The sequence below is a fragment of the Rhinopithecus roxellana genome, chromosome 19 (genome assembly GCF_007565055.1).
Source record: "Rhinopithecus roxellana isolate Shanxi Qingling chromosome 19, ASM756505v1, whole genome shotgun sequence".
NCBI classification, from domain to species: Eukaryota; Metazoa; Chordata; class Mammalia; order Primates; family Cercopithecidae; genus Rhinopithecus; species Rhinopithecus roxellana.
In genome coordinates, this window is record NC_044567.1 from 14,477,315 (window position 1) to 14,492,916 (window position 15,602).

Genomic DNA, 15,602 nt, shown 5'->3' on the forward strand with positions numbered 1-15,602 from the left:
AACCTCAGGCGACCCGCCCGCCTCGGCCTCCCAAAGTGCTGGGATTACAGACATCAGCTACTGCGCCCAGCCCCTCCTCTGGCTTTTATTCTCTCTGTGTCTCTCCCTGTCTCATTAGGTCTCCATCTGGTTCTCTGATTCTGTCTAGGTTTCTCTCCATTTCTTTGTGCCTGTTCTCCCTTTGAGATGCAGTGGGGAGGAGGAGGAGCTGTGGAACTTTCCCAGGATGGGCAAAGGGCACCTAAGGGAGTAGAGGGAAGGGTGTCAGAGTTGGGTTAGGGGAAGAGGTGACTGTCGTTGTGGCTCGAGATAACACAACTACCTGAAAATGTCAAATTTGGGGTTTCTTTTTTTTTTTTGAGACGGAGTCTCGCTCTGTCACCCAGGCTGGAGCGCAGTGGTCGGATCTCGGCTCACTGCAAGCTTGCAAGCTCTGCCTCCCGGGTTTACGCCATTCTCCTGCCTCAGCCTCCTGAGTAGCTGGGACTACAGGCGCCCACCACCTTGCCCAGCTAGTTTTTTGTATTTTTTTTTAGTAGAGACGGGGTTTCACCGTGTTAGCCAGGATGGTCTCGATCTCCTGACCTCGTGATCCGTCCGTCCCGGCCTCCCAAAGTGCTGGGATTACAGGCTTGAGCCACCGCGCCCGGCCTGGGGTTTCTTTTCGCTTTCAGTCCCCTGGTTTGGCCTCTGCGATTTCCCACCACAAAGTACCCTGGTGGTTCTGGGGAACCAGGCTGTGGAGGAGAAAACTGAGGCCACGGGATGGGGGTTCAGGAAGATCAGAAACTGTCGAGGGTCTTACTGAGCTGGGGTCTGAGGCTGGCCTACTTGCCCCTAATTGCTCGTCACCCCCAAATCCAAGTCACAGCATTAGATGGGGAGTGAGGAAAGATTTTAGAAATCTTACGGAAATATATTCCCCAGGCTGGGTGCAGTGGCTCACTCCTGTAATCCCAGCACTTTGGGAGGCCAAGGTGGGAGGATCACTTGAGGCCAGGACTTTGAGACCAGTCTGACCAACATGGTGAAACCTCATCTCTACTAAAGATACAAAACAATTAGCTGAGCGTGGTGTCACGCACCTGTAATCCCAGCTACTTGGGAGGCTGAGGCACAAGAATCTCTTGAACCCGGGAGGCGGAGGTTGCAGTGAGCCGAGATTGCGCCCCTGCACTCCAGCCTGGGCAACAGAGTGAGACTCCGTCTCAAAAAAAAGAAAAAAAAAAAGAAATATATTCTCCAAAAGAAGACCTCCTATATTTTATTAGGAATAATAATAGCCTGCAGCCTAGGCTGCAGTTGGCACACTATATTCGTATCCTGAACTACATGGAGGCGCATTTGTACAAACATGGTTGTGCTCTTCAACTCAATGGATCCTTTCAATAACCTTGAAGGCAGTCAGAGCCAGAATCACACCCTTTGATTAGTCCATGAAAGAAACCTGCCCAAAGCTGTTTGGCCAGTAAGTGCACATATGGCACCAGGATCCAAGTTGCTGGGCCTTGTGAGCAGGGTCTCAGTATAACCTTTCTAGGGTTCCCCAAGCCCGGCACACACCGGGAGAGTGAAGAGGCCTCCTTGGGCTGGGCTAGCCCACCACTGTTCTGTGGTGCGGAGCGTAGCACCTCCATTCTCACCCAGCCTACACCCCTGCTCTATTGAGTGCGACAGTGTGCTCTGTGCACACTTACACGAAGGTGGGTTTGAGTTTATGGATTAAGAGAATTATCCCAAAGGGCCAGGCGCGGTGGCTCACGCCTGTAGTCCCAGCGCTTTGGGAGGCCGAGGCGGGTGCATCACCTGAGGTCAGGAGTTCAAGACCAGCCTGGCCAATATGGTGAAACCCCGTCTGTACTAAAATTCCAAAAATCAGCTGGGCGTGGTGGCGCATGCCTATAATCCCAGCTACTTGGGAGGCTGAGGCAAGAGAATCGCTCGAACCAGGAAGGTGGAGGTTGCAGTTAGCTGAGATTGCGCCATTGCACTCCAGCCTGGGCAACAAGAGTGAAACTCCATCTCAAAAAAAAAAAAAAAAGAATTATCCCAGGTCCCCTTTCTGCCTTGCCCTTGGCAATCAGGTCTGCCCATGCCCCTACCCTGGGGAGAACAGACTGAGGTCACCTTGACCTGACCTTCCTTAGGGGTGGAGGGAGGTGGTACAGAGATGCCTTTGTTTCCTGTGCTCCAAGTCCCTTCTTCAAGGAGAGTTCGTTCCTGTTACATGGGAGCCAGAGGGGAGGTGGGGTAGGGGTGAAGGGCCTTCCCGAGAAAGCTGGAGGCTTTCTAGGAAGTATCTCTTTGCCCTGCGGCAGAGGGGAGAAGCCCTGGAGCACTTAAACATCCTGCTTCACCCCCACCTTGCCTCTGCTTGGACAGTCTACCTGCACTCCAGCCCCCTCCGGAGAAGGCTTCTAGAAGTGGGGCCATGGGCCCATGCTCAGAGTACACCCCACCTCTGAGGCCAGGCCCTGGGACCTCCCTGTAGAAATGCCACCCCCGTTCTTGTCCATGAAGACAGAGCAGGACCTAGGGAGGGTGTGTGTTTATATGAACAGGGTGAGGAATTCTGTGCACATTTGGGGGAAGGGAAGGAGCTGCTGAAGCTCGGGTGAAGCCCGTTCCTGCAGCTGTCCCCTATCCACCACTCTTCAGGGAAGTCGCCTTACAGAGAAGTCACCAAGAGAACACAGGCCATCCTGCCTGAGGCATAGTGACTGTCCTCTGTTTCTGGGAATAGCGTGAGGGGAAGGGTGTGGGGCTGGACAGGGTGGGTAGGAGGGGAGTCCTGCCTCCTCTGCCCAGCTGCCCAGCCTGCCTGCCTGGGGGAGAGGCTTGTAGGCCGGTTTCTTTCTGGACAAAGAGAAGAGGATGCAGAGTCTGTGCCAGGTTCACATTTCCCAGCCAGTCAGGTGGGCAGGAGGAGCCCACCCTTTGCAGCCCCCTCATCGCAAGGCCAGGCCCAGGATCCTGGAGAGAGGAGAGAGGGCACACAGAGCCAGGCAACTGAGTGGAATTGGCAGTGTCCTGGGCGGCCCTGGGTCAAACCTGGCTTTTCATCCTCATCCATGATGACTATCAGGCCTCTCTTCCCGCTGAGCTAGTTTCTCCTCCTTACAGCCGAACAAGAAATCTTTTGTGCCTCGGCCAGCCCAGTACCTGATCTCAAGCCCTCTGAGGGTTGTGTGCGAGCGGGCTGAGCATCTTCCACGACACCTCCCAGTACACTGCCACTTTCCTTTGTTATGACTGGAGGGGATTCCTTTCTGTACAATCTGTTTCTCATTGTTTCTTCGTTTCTTTAGTCTCAGATCTACCTACATCTTCCTTGCTCCAAGCCTTAAAAAAGTGCTTCGGCCAGGCCGTTCCCCTTACACTGGCCTCTCAACTCCAAGCACTAGCCCCTTTCATTCCATCTACCTGGAATGTCATTCCTCCCTTGGCCACCTGGTAAAATTGGCCTCATCTTTCCTAGGGTTAGTGTGGCCTAGAGGAAAACACAAAGGCTTTGGAGTCATAAGGTCCTGGTGCAGATCCTGGCTCTGCTGTAGGATCTTGAATGAGTGAGTCTGCCTCTTGGATCTAAGCGTCCTCACTTGTAAAGAAATAGCAAGATCCACTGCCGGGATTTCTGTTAAGACCCAGTCACAGGCCGGGCGCAGTGGCACATGCCTGTAATCTTAGCACTTTGGGAGGCTGAGGCAAGTGGATCACCTGAGGTCAGGAATTTGAGGCCAGCCTGACCAACCTGGCACAGACTCTGCATGGTGAAACCTTGTTATCTACTAAAAATAAAAAAATTAGCCAGGTGTGATGGCAGATGCCTGTAATCCCAGCTACTTGGGAGGCTGAGGCACAAGAATCACTTGAACCTGGGAGGCGGAGGTGGCAGTGAACTGAGATCGCACCACTGCACTCCAGCCTGGGTGACAGAGTGAGACTCTGTCTAAAAAAAAAAAGAGTCAGTGCCTGGTGCATTGTAGGTGCTCAGAGGCCTTGGCCAGTAGAGCTGGGTGTTTTCTCCTCTGCCCTTCAATCCCATCTGTATAACACACTGCCTAAAGGGCTATGTCCCACTGCTTGTCCACAACAGAGGCTTCATAAATATTTGTTGGATTCATGAAGGCCCCTAAAACAGCACAGAACTTCCAGAGCTCTGGCAGTTCAGGGCAGCCCCCTGTTCACTGACCGCCCCCACCATGGTTCCCAGAAGGCTCTCCCCCTGCTGCCCTGGCCTCTGCCTGCTCTGGTCCCACTGACCTGCTCTTCCACCCGCAGTGGCGACAACAGCCTCATCGTTGCCTGGTGCTGGGCTGAATTTTGAGTTCTTAACCTGCCCAGCAAGCCAGCAAGATACTGGCTGCAGTGGCACTCTGCTCCCTCCTCTGTGTCTGCCCCACCCTCCCTGGAAAATGCTGCATCTTCCCAGGACTCTGGGTGGAGAGGGCCCAGTGACCCTGTCCCAAGAGGCGGGGTCAGGGATCCTTGGCCTTTCCAGAGAGCCAACCCTTTAGCCTTTAGCTCTGACTGGAAGGGAGCCCAGATCGGTGAGGCACACAGGAGCAAGACTGAGAGCGGGTGTGTGAGACTCTCCAGGTGGCGAGTCCTCCATGCCTCTGCACATCCATCGCTCCTGCGCTCTCCCCTCCCCTCCATGTGACAAAGCACCAGCTCTCTCCTGGCCCAGCACGCTGGCTGGGATTGGGCTGAGGGAAAGAAAGACAGAAAATGCTTTTTTATCAAGTGCCAGGCACAGTGCTTAGTTGCCTTCACAAATACTCTCCTTTTTCCTTTAAAAAAAAACTGTCCATTTTACTAATGTTTTAATAGGGAGCATCTGCACATGGGGTATGTATTTTGTAACAAAAGATTCAAAAGGGTATGTGGTGAAAAGTTAGTCTCTGCCCTTTCCTGTCCCCCATGGCCTTTCTGGAGGGGCAACAACAGTTGCTAGGGTCTTTTGTGCATTTAAATGTGCATGTAAAACATACATTACACTTCACCTCTGCACTATGACTTACACATGATGGGAAACTGAGGTCTTCAGAGACATTAAGTACCTAGACCAAAGTTACACAGCTAGTAAGTTAGCAGAGCTGGGATTTAGAACCAGATCTAACTTTTCACCACCAATTCTCTGGCAGAAGTAAGCAGGGGCACTGACAGAGCCCTCCAAAACTGCAGAACCTATTCCAAACCGAGGCCACGCCATTCTGAGGCCTTGGAGATCTGGTGGTCCCACTTTCTTATCTGTTGAGTGTCCTATATCATATTCACATGGCTCCAGGGTCCTGTACTGACCTATCCCCCTATGGAAGGATTCATCCCCATAGGGAAAAAGGGATGTTCCCACGGTGCCCTTTCTTAGCAAATGTGTGGCCAGTGGTCGCCCAGGGTCAGCCTGACTCCTGGGATGCAGGAGGGAAGCCACAATAACGAAGGTCTCTGGTTTCTGGCCACAGGGGATCATGGTTGTGGCTTCAATGATGTTCCCAGAAAATGACCTCATGATCTCTGAGGCAAGAGTGAGGGAGGATGTGAAGTAGGGGAGCTGCCTGCTCCGAGAGCCATGTGTTCATCCATGAGAGAGAGAGGGGAGGAGGCTGCGGGCAGTCCTGGATGGGAGCAGGGGCAAGCATGGACAAGAGCTGTGGACTAGACCCCCAGGCTCTTCCCCTAAGCCTCTCTCCTGGCTCAGGCCAGTGCACTAAGGGATGAGGCCCTCCAGTGGACATTGCTGCATCTCCAGGTACCTCCTTGGGTCATTCCCTCTGGGTTGGACTGTGGGGTCTTTCAGGATCCTAGCTTCCTGTTCAATTTCTTTCTTTCTGTCATGTCTTAAGTCTGGTGTCCCCTCAACTTAAGGGAATATGTTCCTGAGGCCTAGAAGAAGAGGGTCTCACCCCATCAGAACTGTCAAGCAGAGAAGCAGGTGTCAGGCCTTCCCATCCTAGGATGACAACATTCTGTTTTGCGGAGGTAGTCACCCAGAACATTCTGTCCTTGGCATCTGTGCACACACCCAGCCAGGTCTAGCTCAGCCAGGTCTAGCTTGGTGCCTGGTGACCATCAGTCAGAGATGTGCCTAGAGATGGAAGAATCAAGAGGCATTCCCACCCACCCTTCAGGACATTTTTTTTTTTTTTTTTTTCTGAGATGGAGTTTCGCTCTTATTGCCCAGGCTGGAGTGCAATGGTGCAATCTTGGCTCACCACAACCTCCGTCTCCCAGGTTCAAGTGATTCTCCTGCCTCAGTCAGCAGGGGCACTGACAGAGCCCTCCAAAACTGCAGAACCCATTCCAAACCGAGGCCACACCATTCTGAGGCCTTGGAGATCTGGTGGCCCCACTTTCTTATCTGTTGAGTGTCCTATATCATATTCACATGGCTCCAGGGTCCTGTACTGACCTATCCCCCTATGGAAGGATTCATCCCCATAGGGAAAAAGGGATGTTCCCACAGTGCCCTTTCTTAGCAAATGTGTGGCCAGTGGTCACCCAGGGTCAGCCTCCCAAGTAGCTGGGATTACAGGCATGTAATCCTGTAATGGCGCCACCATGTCCAGCTAATTTTGTATTTTTAGTAGAGACAGGGTTTCTCCATGTTGGTTGGTCTCGAACTCCCGATCTCAGGTGATCCACCCTCCTCGGCCTCCTACAGTGCTGGGATTACAGGTGTGAACCACCGCGCCTGGCCCCCTTCAGGACATTTAAACAAACCAGCTGGCTTGAGTCCTAGACCTTGGTGGGTCTTGGGAAGAGGAGTATTCATCTTAGCTGCTACTAAACACCACAGTAATAGTTAATATAGTACTTTACAGGGAAGCACCTTACGTGTAGTACACACTTATTTCTCGCAACCTGATGAGGTAGGTACTATCTCTATCACCACATTACAAACAAGAAGATAGAGGAAAACACACTCAAGATTACCTGGCTCAAGGAATTGACAGAGTCTGGTTTGAGAACCTGTACTTTTTTTTTTTTTTTTTTTTTGAGACAGGTCTCACTCTGTCTGTTGCCCTGGTTGGAGAGCAGTGGCACAATCATGGCTCATTACAGCTTCAGGCTGGGCACAGTGGCTCACAAATGTAATTCCAGCACTTTGGGAGGCTGAGGGGGGAGCGCTGTTTGAGCCATGAGTTCTGGAACAGCCCAGGCAATATAGTGAGACCGTGTCTTTACAAATCATTTTTTTTTTTTTTTTTTGAGATGGAGTCTCACTCTGTCGCCCCAGGCTGGAATGCAGTTGCGCAATCTTGGCTCACTGCAACCTCCGCCTCCCAGGTTCAAGAAGTTCTCCTGCCTCAGCCTCCCGAGTAGCTGGAACTACAGGCGCATGCCACCACGTCCAGCTAATTTTTGTATTTTTAGTAGAGACAGGGTTTCGCCATATTGGCCAGGCTGGTCTCGAACACCTGACCTTGGGCTCCCAAAGTGCTGGGACTATAGGCGTGAGCCACCGTGCCCAGCCTACAATAATTTAAAAAAATTATCTGGGCGTAGTGGTGCACTTCTGTGGTCCCAGCTACTCATGAGGCTGAGGCAGGAGGATTGCTTGAGTCCAGGAGGTTGCGGTGAGCTGTGATTGTGCCACCACACTGAGACCTTTTTTTGTGAGACTCTGTCTCCAAAAAAATAAATAACAATAATCACACCCTTGACCTCCCGGGCTCAAGTGATCCTCCCACCTTAGCCTCCTCAGTAGCTGGGACCACAGGTATGTGTCACCACACTGGGCTAGACCCTGTACTCTTAATGACTGCATAGTCCTTGTAGCCTCCATTTCCATTCCTAGAGCATAGGATTTGTACCAAAAATATTTATTGAGTGTCTGTTCTGGGCTTGAACATGAGTAGGGGGATTTAAAAGTGAATAAGAGCCGGGCGCGGTGGCTCAAGCCTGTAATCCCAGCACTTTGGGAGGCCGAGACGGGCGGATCACGAGGTCAGGAGATCGAAACCATCCTGGCTAACACGGTGAAACCCCGTCTCTACTAAAAAATACAAAAAAACTAGCCGGGCGAGGTGGCGGGCGCCTGTAGTCCCAGCTACTCGGGAGGCTGAGGCAGGAGAATGGCGTAAACCCGGGAGGCGGAGCTTGCAGTGAGCTGAGATCCGGCCACTGCACTCCAGCCCGGGCCACAGAGCAAGACTCCGTCTCAAAAAAAAAAAAAAAAAAAAAAAAAAGTGAATAAGATACTGTGTCAGCCCTTGGGGATAGAGACAGAAACATGAAAACATGAAATTGTCCTTCAACATAAGAAGCACTGTAATAGAGGCATGAACAACACAGTGGGAAACAAGGAGGGAGGTCATGCTGCCTGAAGCAAATGTCATGGAATTGCAGGCATCAAGAAGGCAGGACATTCCAGGCAGAGGGAACAGCATGGTGCAGGCATGAAAGCTCACAAGAAAGAGAAACATGCGCCAGGTGCGGTGGCTGACACCTGTAATCCCAGCACTTTGGGAAGCTGAGGCAGGCAGATCACAAGGTCAGGAGTTCAAGACCAGCCTGGCCAACATGGTGAAACCCCTAAAAAAATACAAAAATTAGCTGGATGTGGTGGCATGCGCCTGTAATCCCAGCTACTCAGGAGGCTGAGGCAGGAGAATCACTTGAACTTGGGAGGTGGAGGTTGCTGTGAGCTGAGACCTCAACATTGCACTCCAGCCTTGGGCAACAGAGAGCGACTCCGTCTCAAAAAAAGAAAGAAAAGAAAAGAGAAATACGGAGAACATGGAGCGCCTGAGTGTCAAAACATCATGCATGGGCAGTGTCTGTCAGGGAGGTTGCCAGAGAGCTCCGGGTTGGTTGGCCCATCCATCCTGCTTCCTGCTTCCTTCTCCTGCCTCCAAGCTCCCTGAACCTACTCTGTGCAAAGCACTGTGCCAGGTGTTGGCCCAGAGTGTGGGACTGGAGCAGTGGCCTGGGTAGGGGACAAGGGTTTTTTGACCAGCTGGAGACCTTTGTGGCTGGTGTCATTCTGGAGGTGAAGAAAAAGCTGCTGGAAAGAGCTGCCCAGGGAGGACTATGGGAGAACTTGCAGCTCTGGGCCATCTCTGGACATGAACATTTTGCATACACACAGGGGAGCTGTGTGCGTCTGAGTGGGGCCAGGAGGGGTCCTTCTCTCTCTTTTGGCCCGTGCAGCTGGGCTTCTGGAGCTTTCCTATGTCTTGCTTTAGTGCTAGTCCTTGGAGGGTTGCCAGGGAAACCGCTGGCCAGCTCCGGGAGCGAGATGAAGCAGAGGGGAGGAGAGTGGGTGACTCAGGCTGGCTTCCCACACACCGCAACCCCCTCCCCATCACGTGGAAAGGATCTGGGGGACCCCCTTTCCCTGGATCCTACAGGTGACCCTGTTTATTCTTTCTTCTCTGGAGAGAGCAGTCCCTCCCGCAGCTCTGACTGGTGGGAGCCAGCCAGATTTAGCCAGGAAGGGAACCGGCCCCAGGAGCCCCGTACCCTGTAGGTTCACCCTGGAACACAGACAGGTGCATTCGGCCTGGGTGAATGTGAACTCCTGCCGTGCCCATGCAGGCGGCAGGAGCCCTGGCTGAGACGCCCTCCCGGGGGCAAACCCAGGATAATTATTGATCGGGGCCGCTGTGGACTTCTGACCTCGGCCTGGGAGGGAGAGGACCCGGAACGCGGGCCTGGGCTCCCAGGGAGGGAGGTGGGCGGGCCGCGGAGGGGGCCAATCAACACGACCACGACAGTGCGCCCTAGCCCTGCCAGTGGTGGTCGACTCAACCCAAACAAAGCAGCATGTGCTTGCGGTGCGGGGTCGGCTAGGGAGCCGAGCCGGGAAGACACCCCACCGTCGCAGAAAGGGGGTGCGCGCGGCGCCGGCACCGCCCCGCCGAGAGCGCCGCCACCTCGGATGCGCCGAGGGGGTCCGGGTCCCTCAGGAGCGGCCGCGGAGGGGGTGCGAGACACTGAGAGGGACCGAGGGCTGGCGAGCGCGCGCCGGGCGGAACCAGGAAGCGGGGCGCGCTCCGGGCTGCCAGCGGCGCGCGTACCCGGGCCTCCGCGCGTGAGCGGCGCGCGCGCCCCCGCGGGCCCCGGCGGGAGGAGAGTCGGCGGCCGGAGCCGTCACCCCGGGCGGGGACCCAGCGCAGGCGACTCCGCGCGGCGGCCCGGCCGAGGGAGGGAGCGGGCGGGCGGGCAAGCCAGACAGCGGGGCCGGAGCAACCGCGGGCGCCCGAGGGGCCGAGCGAGGTAGGCGCTGCGGGGCGAGCCCGGGGCCCGGGGCCGGGGGAGCCAGGCCGGGGAGCCAGCCCGGGCGGGGCCCGCTCTCCAGCCGCTCAGCCGCCCGTCAGGGCCGCGCCGCCGCCATCGCTCCCGGGCCGCGGTGGCTGCGCGCTGGGCGAGGGGCGCGCGCGGGGAGAGGGGGTCCGGGCTGGCTGCCGGGGAGGCTGGGGGCAATGCGGGGCGCGCGAGGGGGACGTGCGAACGCCGCGGCGCCTTGGGGGGCGTGCGCTTTAAAGGCTGCGTGCGCGTGTGTCCGAGTGGGTGTGTGGGGACCCCGCGCCGACCTCGTAGGAGCTCAGGGGGCTGCTGTCAGCCGCCTCACACTTTCACGTTGCAATTCCGAATAGCCCCAGCCGTCTTCCTTGCTTTAACTTCTTTTTTTCAAAAGAGGTGCCCGGGACTCCGGGGATGGGATGAGCCTGCTGGGGTGCCTGGTGCGGTGGAGGGTATTAGCAAAGCTTCAAGAAACAGGGCCTTATAAGGAGTCAAGACAACAAATACGAACGTTTCGATAAGACTCTGGGGGGCGGGATCCCACATCAGGACCCGCCAGGCCTGGGCTCGTTCGTGTGGCCGTGGGATACAGTGTGCTTTTTCTTTCTAGTCAGGGATAAAGGGTTAAAAGTGCTCCTGGTGTCGGGGATAGATATGGAGAGTCGGAAGGGGAGTTGTTGTATCACAAAAGCTGGTCTGAGGCTAAAGGAATCTGGCAAGATGGTCGGGGTGATCAAAGAGGAAAGAACTCACACGGAGCAAGAGGTGGTTGCAAACACTTGTAGCCAGCAGTGATGGAAAAGGCAAAGAAGAAAAACAAGTGCCAGCTTTTAGGAGGACGGGATTAATGAAAACAACAAGAATTTTAAAGGCTAAAAGAGATACCCATTCTCTCTTTCCCAAAGAGCCAGAGTCAGTTCTTTTCTTTTTGGTCCCTGTGATCCCGCCATAGCTTGTATCAAATAAATGGTGCCAAAAGTGGGTCAAAGAATGTTAGAGCTGGAAAGGAACCCAGCGATGATGCCACATTCTTGTATTGTACAAATGAGGAAACTGAGGCCCAGATAGGTGGAGTAAGTGACCTGCTCGGGTGACATGGCTGTTTGTTGAGTATCCAGGGATTGAAACTTCAAGGACTGAGATTCGTGCTCTTCCCAAAGCACCATGCAGTACATAGATCTTTGCCTAGATACAATTCCATACATTCTCTCTGCAGTGTCCTCAGGGAATGCCCTTTGAAAGGGCCAGCGTGACACCGAATATCATGCTTGGGCTTATGTCATTTTTTTCAGTCTTCAAGTGGTGTTTATGGTCAGCTTGGATCTTAGGTTTCCAGAGCTGTTGGATAGCCGCCTGGGCCATAATAAGCTTTCAGCTGTTGGGTCTACATTATTTCAGATAATTTTGTTATCGTTCAATTAAGATAATAGAACTGTGCCTCTCTCCCCAACATTCTGTTATTGTCCATTTGCTTATGTTATATTGCGTTATGTTCATTGCCTGTCAGTTCCTAGGTGAGGATGTATTTTATTGAGTGTGCCTTTCTTGTTTTAAAATTTCATTTTGTAACACTGTAAATATTGGAGTGGTTCTGATCATTTCAAATGAGGAGAATCTTATTGATTGATTTTATTTTAAGGCTTCGGGTTGTTTTGTTTATTCATTTGGGTACCAGTTTCCATCTCATGGAAGATCATTGCTGGAATGGACAGGGCTAAATGAGAGAAGGGGCTGCGGATTTAAAGAAAAACCTCCTATGTGACAATTTGTGTTATCTGTTACGTTTAATTCAAACAACACCACGCCTTGGGTAAGGTAAGTGTGTTATCTAGGAGATGACTTGTTTGCTACTGTAGCCTCTGGAAGATGAAATTTCAAGCTCCAGATTGAGACACAGGGAAGGAATGGAGATTTTTTTGTTGTTGTTGTAGAGCAAACCATCAGAAAAAAAAAAAAAAAAAAGTTGATTTCTATCACCAGCAGTTTGGTTATTGCATAACTTGAAGCTAAACTCTGCACAAAATCTTTGCTGTATACCCAACTAAATAAACTATCCCACCTTCTCATCAGTTCTCACGTTTTCAGTGCTTGCATTTTTTTGCCCACAGGTTGTTAATATGGATTGTGTTAAGAAATTTAAGGTGTGTACTTCCTAGTATGTATGATAGTAGGAGAAAAATGTGCTATCATCGTTTGGAGTGTTACAACATAAATATTTTGGTCAACACTTCCTATCCTGCTCTGACTTTTCATCTCATCTCCATTTTCTTCCTCTCTTGATTGTTTTTGTGTCATTTACATACGTAAAAGCCACATCAAGACTAAAGTTGCCGCTTATTACTTTTTGATACTTAAGTCGAGTTTTTTCACATCATAGTATTGTTAGTATTCAAATTGTCTATTTTTGTTAGGCTTATATATTATGAATCCATTTGTTGTGGTTTATTTGGCTTGTTGTTATGTAGGTAGGTGACACAGTAGTCTTATTGTAAAAGGAAGACGTTATAGATAGGTAAATAACATGCTCAAGATTAGATGCAGGTTACAGGTGGAATCGAAGGAAGACTAACTATTTTCGTGCCCTACAAACATGTCTGTATCTCATAAAGTTATTCACAGATTTCTGGACATTCTATCTGTGACACATTTTTTCCCTTTCTATTAAGAGTGTAGATTACTGCATTATTCCTACAAAAGGAAGCAAAATAACCCTAGTTTGTATGATTTTTCTGATAATTTGAAACTTATTCTTTTAAAAAGCTATCTGGCAATTCCAGGTTACTGGACTCTTCAGAAGAATATCCTTTTATTTTGATACTATAACGTATCAAAGTATCAAAATACTTTAACTGTGCAACTTAATAAAAATAATGCTTCAAAGTTAGCGCCACACTATTGCTGTCCTCAAACGTGTGGTATTTAAAGGACGAAAATGTTTTTAATTCTGAGCTTTGTGAATAGAACTCTTCTAAAATCAGAAGTGGTTTTTTTCCCCTGCAATGTTGGAAAAACAACAGTTTTATGCTTGTTTCTGGGAATAAGAAAGTCAAACTTAACAATCTAGTTTCCATTGATCAGACAGTTTTTGTACTTAAATTTAAGCTGTAAGCATCAGAGTGATAGCCATTTTTATAAAACTGTATTCACTCTTAATTATAGTGGCCTTATTTGAAGTAAAATCTTGACATTGGGTGTTTTATTAATGATGATCCTCTGCTACCGAAAAGCCTATGTCAATTTGGAGAAGATTTTGCACGTCTAAATCTATGCCGTTTTTACTAATCAAAAGAGAAGAGTAATTTACAGGTGTTAGATTTTTAGTTGGTTGAATGAGACCCCCACTTTTGATGGTTTCAGAGTTGAAATGACATTTTATTACTTTTGTTAGTTTGGGTCACACCCTTCACTTCCTTGGAAGGTATCTTTGAGGTTTGGTTTCCTTTTTTTTAAATGGTAATATTGGGGTGGGGGTGCTTCCTGTTTGTATTTTCAAAATTAGGTCCACATGTTAACCTTCTTGTAGTGTTATTTTTATTTTAAACTTATACAGACAAACATCAGATGCCATGTGGTTTGTCTCTGACCCTTTGCGCTACTTCATGATAGCTTTACTGAGTGAAGCCTGAATACCCAATCGGGAAGGCAAGATGTTCTTGTCTTTTCCCAACTCTCTTCAAAGTTTAACAGCCTTAGAACAGCAACAAAAGCACAATTAACAGAAAAATGGAGGTGCTGCTATCTGTTTCCTTGCAGGTACTTGGAAAATATACAGCACTAAGATAGAGTTGAAACATGTTATGTAGAGCCTTGAATGTCGGTGCTTCAAAGAGGAGTTGCCCTGGGTTTACATGATATAGAACCCCATGGTTTATGTTAAGTAGTAATGATAGCCATTTTTCTGGACTTGCCTAAAAGCCATACACAGTGTCATGGAAAAGCGTTAAGAACAAGGCGAAATTTAGGGTATGGTAGTAGAGCTGAGGAGGAATCATCGTCAGCCTTAAAAAACTCTTCCCTGACTCTCCTGGATAACTTAAGTGGTAGGTCACTTTTAATATAAATGTTGCAGGATGAGTTAAGTGGAGCCTTGAGAAATATGTGTAGATTGTTTCAGTGATTAAAGCAAGTGTTCTTTTCCTGGTCTTTAACTCGCTCTATTCTAAGAAGTGTAATGACTAAATAGACTCCTAATTGAATTGACATTCAGATGTGTTTGCAGTTCAGGGGGAGTTTACCTCTTCTAAATTTTCATTTGGATCACATTACTAAAAACAGTATTGCATTAGCATGGTGCACAATTATGTAGAATTCAATTTGCAAATGAAGTTAATACTTGGAGTATCTTGACTTCCTATTCCCCTGCTGCCCCAATATTCAAGAAAGGAGAAGTTATAATTTGTCACATACAAGATAGTTTCTTCTTTAGGTTTATTCTTAATAACTATGTCCATTTTCACATGGATGACACCATTGAGATGATGAATACTTGTATTGATTTATAAGGAACATTCATCTTTATCTACCTGCTTTTGGAAGCTAGCTTGCAAAATCTACTACAACATTCACTCTTCATGTATTCTTCTATTACCTTTGGTACCCTGAATAACCTTTTTAAAAATTTTTTGCACTTTTCTATTATGAAGAGAAATAGCTTCATATTCTATGCTAGTTTTTTGAGGTGCTTGTGCTGACTCATTTTTAAAATTATACTAAGATACAGAGCATGGTTTGAGAGCAGTAATGAGATTCTCAGAAAATATGAAAACTTTCCTTTCTGACTAGTTAGAGAAAGGTTGGGGAAGACAAGGGGAAATACATCAATGAGCCAATCAATTATTGTTATTTGTTGGGATTAATTTGGTGACTAATATTTTTAATGCCCATCAGGCTACTAAATGTGAATTTGGCTTTACCCTGTAATGATAACAGGACAAACCCAACAGGTTTCTAACTTTGCTTGTTTTCCCCTGGTAGGGGATTTCTTTGCATATGGGAAATCAGGCCGAAGTTGCCAGTAACAGCCACATCCATGATTTGTATTAAAAATAACTATTCATCATTCTGGGCTAGAGCTCTGCTTACCACGGCTCACCTGGGAAGATATTCTGATTATGTATCTAATCATTATGATGCAATCTTTCAAGAGGTGAGCAGACAATTAACAACTCCTTCAAATTATGTTCAAAACCCAGAGTTTGAGAAAATGTTCCAATGCCTTCAAGTATGAAGATAATAAAAATATTACTGAATGCTTACCGTTCACTGACAGTGTACTGGGCAGACATTGTTTTCAGTTCTGGCCGTGTGTTAACTCGTGATTCTCAGAGGAGTGGGTATTATTCCCAGATGGA

At 49.4% G+C, this 15,602-nt stretch overlaps 1 protein-coding gene across 2 annotated transcripts in view; it reads left to right on the forward strand.

Moving 5' to 3' along the window:
* The window catches only part of LOC104680321 (signal transducer and activator of transcription 5B), a 90,776-nt gene that overhangs the window by 1,898 nt on the left and 73,276 nt on the right, over positions 1 to 15,602 (forward strand). Inside the window, exon 1 of one of the 2 annotated variants that reach the window (XM_030924132.1) lies at positions 10,019 to 10,224. The exons of the other annotated variant lie outside the window; for it this stretch is intronic. The gene's annotated coding sequence lies outside the window, so the exon portion shown is untranslated. Of the gene's footprint in view, positions 1 to 10,018; positions 10,225 to 15,602 lie in introns of those variants that run through there. 2 annotated transcript variants of the gene reach the window in all.